Consider the following 8,185-nt stretch of genomic DNA (forward strand, 5'->3'; position numbering starts at 1 on the left):
GTCAGCCTGTTGTTCTAATCTTTTGCCTTTATTTTCTTATGTTCTTTCTCTTCCTATCAATCCTCCTTCACTTCCCTTTGAAGTCCCATTGGTATAAGATGGCTATTTTCCAGCTAGATCAATTCTGAATGTTGATTCAATGTTGAAACATTACTGTAAGATCCTGCATGTGTCTGGATACTCTGATTTACAGATCAGGAGCTGATGTTTTTGCTAAAGAAATTTCCGCCTTTGGTTGTTCAGTGCCCTTTACTGGAGATTACCCCTTACTCCCCCCATCCAGTAAAAGAAAGTGTGTGAATTCCCAACTCATGATGACCAAAGTCAGTTACTTTAAATCAACTAATCAATGAAAGAAGTGTCTATAAACTCAGCTGGTTTTGATTGAGGTAAGCTAGGCTGGGCTCTTAGAAGCCTTTCAGTAAAGAGGTAGGGAGTTGCACAGGAAAGCAAAGAACAGCTGAGGGTAGTAAAGGCTCCATCTGATATGGATAAAGAAGGGAACATCCACCCCAGAAAACGTGGAGTTAAAAAGAAAATACTTTTAGAGAAAACTTTAATATAAAAAAATATTTGTAGAATTCAATTTAATTTAGAAAAATCCAGCTTGCTACATGCACCAAAGGTGAACTGAATTAAACACAGTGAGAAAGTCACACATTGAGAGCTTGTTTCTCTCTTCATATTTTGTTCCTGGTCAATCTTATGACAGATCAAATCTTCCTTCTGATAATTCATGGACTACTGTGGCAAAAAAGAGTGTCAAAAATGTTAAGATATGGGTAGAGTCTCATGAAAAATTGTGCCTATACAACTAATTTGTAAGTTATTATATTGCATATTGAGCCGCAAGTGAACATAATTTTTTGCCTATTGAAGACCAAAGCAATTAATTTTTAATATATATAATAAATAATATATAATAAAGGTAAAGAAGCTTCTGCTTCATTAAGTTTTATTTAGTTTATTATTAAGTTTTATTTAGTTTATATGGAACCTTTGAATCAGTGCAATTTTTTAATTGACAATTTAGGTAGATCGTATATATATGCAGACATGTTTTATAGCATATTGCAAACCTACAGTGTGACATCTGATGATTTACAGCTACCTAGAAGGTCCATTAAATTAGTTTGCTGCAGAACAATGTTTACACTGAAAGTTACTTACCATTTTCTTTAGTGGAAAACCTGTCAGCAAACTAAAAGCTTTGCATTTCTATCCAGTTCCCAATTTGTGCAACCAATCCTTTCCCATGAGAATTATATTGTGGACAGGGTATTGTTGATACAAGATAAAGGAGAGGGAAGGGGCATATACTTTTGCAGTAAAGAAAGGCAAACTCCTAGTCTAATCATACTTTATGTGGAAACTAAAAACCTGCGGTTTAATCATTATACTTATAACAGAAATTAGTACAAATATACCTTTGAGAGCACCTAACTAGTAGATATCACTGGTAGATTTGTCTCAAACCAGAGAGGTGCAATGCAATTCATGCATGCACCTAATCCTTAATTTCAATAATTTCTATTTAAGATGTTGTTGGACACAGAGTTCTCCCAGACTACCTGCACAGTGTTAGAAGTTGATTCTAGTGATTGAAAAATGGAGTATGATGTTTCCTTTTATCTCCGCTTCTGTGGATTTCCTCTGGCAGATGTGGGGTAAGTGCTGTAGTTTCTAAAACAGCATGACAGTAATGTATAATAATCCTGCTTCACCTCTGGAAGATTCATTCTTAACTTTTCCTTCTTGGTGTGGGACTCAGCCCTTCTGGAAGGAGGTGCCTCCATACCTTCTGGAAGAGTTCTTTGAGCAGGTCAAACGGGGAGCTGGGGTTGATCTTAAAACCCACATTACAATTTTTGTTGCATATGCTAGAAAACAGACTGGCCAGGAATAGCCCATGCCCAGTTCTGCATGAAATTGTTGTAGTTGATCCACTGAAATATTTAAGGGTTGTAAGTGGAAGTGTTACACAAGTGAGGTTCCATTACATAGAAGTATTTCTTGTGCTGTTTGCAAAGAGGGCAGAACAGAAAGTCTGAATGCAAGAACTGCAAAGAAGTAAAATGAGTCCTTCAGATACAGTGAAATGCTTTTGTCTCCCAGCCTTTCAGTAAGGAAACACACAGCTTTTGTCCTAACCCAAATGGCTCTTCCTAATGCAGTTTGAAGTCATCCAACCTGTCTTAAATCACTTTTTAAAGTCATAGCTTCTCTTCTACATACCTTTCATAATCCTACTGAAAAAAATCCTGGGGTTAAATTATCCTCCTAGCAGCAGTTATCAGAAGCTAAACAGGAATAAAAGAGATGGATTGCATATTTTTACAATGAAAGATTGCAGAATAGTTGCATAGTTTTACATTTTTATTTGTCTCCCTTTGTCAATTTAATGTTGGCAGCAAAATCATTAGGTTCTGGACACTTCAATCTCAGCAATTTATAGAACGTATGTCAGAAATACTGCATGCTGAACTTACAAAACTCATCACTATGGAGACTATAATTATTTCAAGAAAAAAACCATGAGAGATTGTTGGAAAAAAAGCTTCATCCTTTTGTGGAAGAGGAACTCTGTTAGTATAATTCAGGGCTTGATTTAATAACTGTAGAAGCCTACAAAATGTATTTTTCTTTCCACCTACATATAGTCAAAACTAAGGCCATAAATGAAATTCTGACATACACATGAGATCCTTCAACATGTTCAGATTTCTCTGGTTAGAGCTGTTTTACACCCCTGTTACAGAGATGCCTGTGGTTTAGCTGTACCCTCACAGTTGTGTTGGGACGATGCAATATTTACTGAAAAATGAAGATTTTTCACCCATTTAGCTCTTCTACCTCTTGAAGATCTACAAGCAGCTACACCTTGCACTGTGCAATGTGCAAAGGCATTATTTTACTGGCCAGCTGACTGAAGTCTGGGGTTTAGTCCAACACCACCCATTCTGGGCTGTAGACAGAAGTAGCATTTCTCTCTACTCCTGGCAGACACAGCTGTGTCACCAGAGTCCTCATATTGAGAACAGAAATTGGCCTTTATTGTAGGCAAGAGCTTCCCATTTTGTCAATGCCAGTCAGATAAAGGGAAGCTTTTGTTTTTGTGAAAGGTCGTTTAAAGACTTGGGTCAGGGCTTGAGGGAGACTGTAGAGTATAAATCAGTTTTCACTGGTTTATTTTACATAAATTTTATGTGAATGCATTTGTGTGAAAGCTTTAGGACTTTTCATCTTCCTCCTGTGCAAGTTGGACCCAGTTCTCTTGAGCTACATGTATAATTGCCAAAATTATTGTTACTTATACTTAATGAGCACCTGAAAAGATGTCTGGTTCTAATAATGCACTTTGGAGTACCCTGTGCTGTTGTTAAATCACCTTGAGCCCTGTTGTCAATGATTATTATACAATTGTTGCAGCTCAGGGGACTGGGGTTCACTTGAGTATCAGGAATCTGAACTAGAATAAGAGTATGTCTTCATTTTATTAACTCACAGTGTTAAATATACCCTGGTTGAACACGAGGATATTGAAAAAAATGCCATCTAAGAGGAAGTTGCAAGATGGACAGGGAGGAAGTTTATCTCATGCTTTGGCTTTACCATGAAGTTGCTAACTTCCACTAAATTATCACCTGGACAGCCTCTAAAGGCAAGTATCATACATTTTGCTTTTTGTGTATGTAAAAATGATCTCTGTCATAACAAAGAGATAGCAAGAACCTTCACAGTGCACCTACTTTCCTTTGCAAAGCACTTGTCTTCTACTGACCTAGAAACTTGCATAAGAAACTGGCTTGAGCACTGGCAGAAGGAAAAGGTGGGAAGTAATTTACCCAGTGGAAATCTTTAGCCATTTAAAGCCTCGAGCTGCTACAATTCAGCACTAAATTGGCTCAGGCAACAGTCAGTCCTGTTTGCATTTAAAGCTTAGCTTTCCACTGCTCCAGCTGGAGGAAAGCATTTGCTCTCTGTCACCAGGTAGTGTTGTGCAGCTGAGCAGACTGAAGGCAAAGCCCTGCATGCACACAGGCTGACTTCCAGCATCTCCTTCCAGACAGGTCAGGCCACCAACACTGCAGCTGCAGCACATTGCCTCAGCTTGGTGGTGTCCACAGAGCACCAAATTGTTCAACTACATAAGCCCAAAGTGCTTTAAGCACATCTCTTGGGTTTTGCACTAAAATTGGCTCTGGGTGCCTACACAGCCAGTTACAGCCAAAAGGCTCCTCACGGCTTTTGGCAGGGAGTTATTTTTTTCCAGCTAAGAGCAATACCTGACAAAACTGAGGACAGGCTCGGTGTGTCCAAAAAATTATATCTGGTGCATTAAGAAAACGTCCCTAAAGGAAGTCTCAATTGTCTCCCCACATCTTGCGGGGTCTTCACACATTCAGGCAGAAAGACTGGCCAAAGAACCGAGCCCGCAGCACCCGAGTGCAAAAGCAGGGCTTTAGGCACTGAGCCATCTGCCTTCTGTTTTACTGGGAGTGGCAAAAAAGTGAAAATATACATTTATTCTGCAAAAACTGATTTAAATTTTTAAAAATCCAGAAAGCTGAAAACTGAAGTCTTTGGTTCATGGGTCTGTGACTCAAAATTAATTGCTAAATCTGCTATACAATAAGATCAGTTAATTAGGGCTCTCTGGTTCCTTGCATACTAGAGGACACGATCATCTGACTTTGCTGTTTGTATATTGCAATGTACTGAAAATAGAAAATAAAAGTTACACATGATAAATTATTGATTAATTGTCTCCAAAAAACAAAAAGACAAAACAGCATTAACCAATTATACAAATCTTTAAAAGATAAACTCATGGAAACAACATTTCCTTCTGTTACAGTTTCGTTTGGAACAGCAGGCTGTGCTCCTGAATTAATTTTACAGCTGAGACACAGCTAATCCACAAATAAGCCTGTTACAGTTGGTGGGCATAACAAAAGAAATGCTTGCCAATAGGCACACATGACATCTGGAGCTTGAAGGCAAATTTAAGGGGAAAAGTATTTTTGGTAATACATTAAAACTTGAGTAGGACCTCAGAGAAAAATGTATCCACAAATATCCATACCTGCTATAGATTCTCACAAGGAGCATGTGCTCACAGAGCATCTGCAAATATGAGAAAAGCTCTTTTAAATATTCTCACTGATAAAAAATTATGTATAAAAAAGTGGGAACTCACACTTTTCTTATTCTTTAAATTAATTTCTTATACAGAGAGGACTAAGACTAATTTTTATTTTAATATGCTATTACTGAAACCTGTTTTCAATATATTAAATATTGAAGCACAGAAGTAGTTCTATTTGAGCAGGATTGTGAGTAGTACAGGTGAGATCTTAGCCCTTTTGAAGCCAGGAGCCTGTCTCCTACGATTTCTAAGGAGACCAGAATATTATTCTGAATATTCAGGTACATGTAAAACTTAAAGCTGATAATTCTAAAAGGAATTTACTCTGGAACACCTACCAATATTTAGTTTTCAAGAAATTTGTAAATTTCAGGAGTTCCACATGTGAAAAAGAAAAAGTAGGTTCATTCACATCATTTCCCTATCTAATAGAGCTGATGCCAGCCAGGAGAGTAACGTCATTTCATACGTGTTGGCACTTTGTGCACACAGGCAATGCCAGATTTTTTAAAAATCCGTGGGCCAGCTCAAAGCCCTGTCCTTAAGTGCAGAGATGAGGAAGAAATGAGAGGCCAGTGGGAAGGCAAACCACGTCTGTCACCTATCTCCTGCGTGTAATGTTCTCCTAATTAAAATGACATTCAGGCAAACACTTGAGCAAGTGCTAATTTAGGTAATGACTTTAATAGAATGATTCTCATGCTTAAACATCACATGAATAATAAAGTGCTTTGAGATGTAAATCTGTCCCTTACAGAAAGATATATAAGGTGCCTTTAAAAAGCTGGTAGTTTGTGTTTTCTCAAGCAAAAAAGATTTCTGTGTTGGTCAAACTATAGAGGGTTCCAGACTGGTAGAAAATATTCATTCTCAGTATGTACAACTAAATTCAATGGCTAATTATAGTCCCATTAAGACTGTGTTCCACATCGTTTGAGGAAAAATGTCAAAGGATACCAGTAACGTGAAATTTAACGACAAGAAGGAGATTCCTTGTTTATATGGGAATGCATTGCTAATAAGGGCTTTAATGTGAATAAATTGATGCTTTAATGGTAATTAATTTCAGTGTGCATTGCTAAAACTTAACTGCATGTAAAGGAGCAACTATAACTTAAAATATACTGGCCTTTGCCCAGCGGTCTGGAAAATGCACTGCATAATCAAAATCATGAGACAACTGTGCAAAATATTTTGTTATCATATCAAGGGTTGAACTGCATGATTGCTATTAAAACCAGTGTTAGTGGCAGGGCTTGATATCATTTTTGTAGTGCTTTGCCATTGCTATCCTTACAACCCACAAAAATTTCTAGCAAGCTCAAGTTTTAAAAATCCAGCCCTGAATACTTTACGGAGAAGTTTGCATTAGATTTGCAGATGCTCTGCCAATAGCATTTATGCAAGAAAATATTGCTAATGATGTTAACACATTTGGTCTTGGCTTAAGATGTTGGCAAGTTCAATTTCAACATATTTGACTGTTTGTTACCTTTATGGGTTTCAAATAGAGGTGATCCAGCTTCTATTTATGTTCTTGAGCAGCACTGGAGTACTGTAACAGCCAGCTAAGTCTCTCATGTCTCCAAGAAAAGGGCTGCTTTATCAAGAAAATGTTAAAAGAGGAGCTATAAAAAGTAGGTGTGCCAGCTCTGGAACTCCCTGAAGCAAAACCTAGTGTGAGAGCTTTGCAAAAAAATCTCATACTTTGTTGCTCTGATTTCAGGTTTGGGTGTGATACAGTGGTTTAGGGTGTCAGTATTTTCTCAGGAGAACATTAATTGTTCTCTGGGCTGCATTAATTTGCTTACAACAACCACTCAGCAAGAGGGTGATAATTGGGACATATGCCATTGGGACAGCTCTTCAATGTGTTCTATCTTTTGACATTTGCTTGTCTTTTCCTAACACAGGAAGTGTACACAGGTAAAATGCCCTGAATTAGTGGTTGGACTGGAGGCTGGCAAAGGGAGCAGCAATTGCGTTCTGTGTGGCCAAGCTGAGGTGAATCCGTGATGGTAACATGGTGTGAAGCACTGGGCTGTTTCAGAAGAGCTAATTTCTCAAAGTTGATGGAAACTTTTATTCCACACTTATGATGGTCACCTATTCAAACAATAATGTGCATGACTGTACACCAGTACCAAAGCAGGTTGGCACCCTGTATGGTGTTTTACTTCCAAACTGTGAGAAGCTTCACAGAAAAAGAAATGCTTTGACCAGAGAAACCCTCTCATCCTTTGTGTGCAGCTCTTCTTTTTATCCTCAAGCAGTTTCTGGGTTTAAAGTAGTTCTTTCCTCTGTTCTATCACAGATGAGAAGAAAAAGACCATGATTCCCTTTGTGCACTCTCTGAGCTGTCTGCTCAGTATCACGATGAAGAGCTCATCTGCACAATAGAAGCAGGCTTTTCAACCTCTAGTTAGAGACAAGTTCCCAGCATGGAAGCAGCCAAAATCTTGCTCTTGGGGAGCTTTTTAAGATAGTCTTTGTCAGTTGATTCACAGATCCAGCCTTCAGCTATGAGAAAACACAGTGCAGTGCAGACCAGAGTGGATCTCTGCAGTCAGTAACTGCAAGGTACTTTGGCTGTGGTTAGACCTTCCAGCAGTCACATAACTAGTCCCTGAGCCCTGCCCCAGCAGACCATGAAGGATTGATATGAATTCTTCATTTTAAAAGCTAGGATAGAAGGCATTCAAATATCTCTAGTGGCCCACACATACCATAAACTGTGAACTCAGTTTGTATGGCAGCAATCATTCAGTGCAAAGAAGCCAAAAAACAGTTTAGGATCTGTATCTGGAGACTCATATATTTGATTTTAAAAGCATATTAACAGTATCCCAGCTATCTGTTCAATATGAGGGGTCTAACAAAAACTGGCTAATTTATAAAGACCAAATTAAAAACCAAAAAATTGTAACATAGTCAAAATTGTGTCCATTTCTTTAAAGCTGATAATCACATTTTCTCAGTGTATCACTTAACTAGCCTTCTATTTAAAGGCCTCACACCTAGCTTTCCTGAGTTGAA

The sequence above is a fragment of the Corvus hawaiiensis genome, chromosome 26, assembly GCF_020740725.1.
Source record: "Corvus hawaiiensis isolate bCorHaw1 chromosome 26, bCorHaw1.pri.cur, whole genome shotgun sequence".
Taxonomy (NCBI): Eukaryota; Metazoa; Chordata; class Aves; order Passeriformes; family Corvidae; genus Corvus; species Corvus hawaiiensis.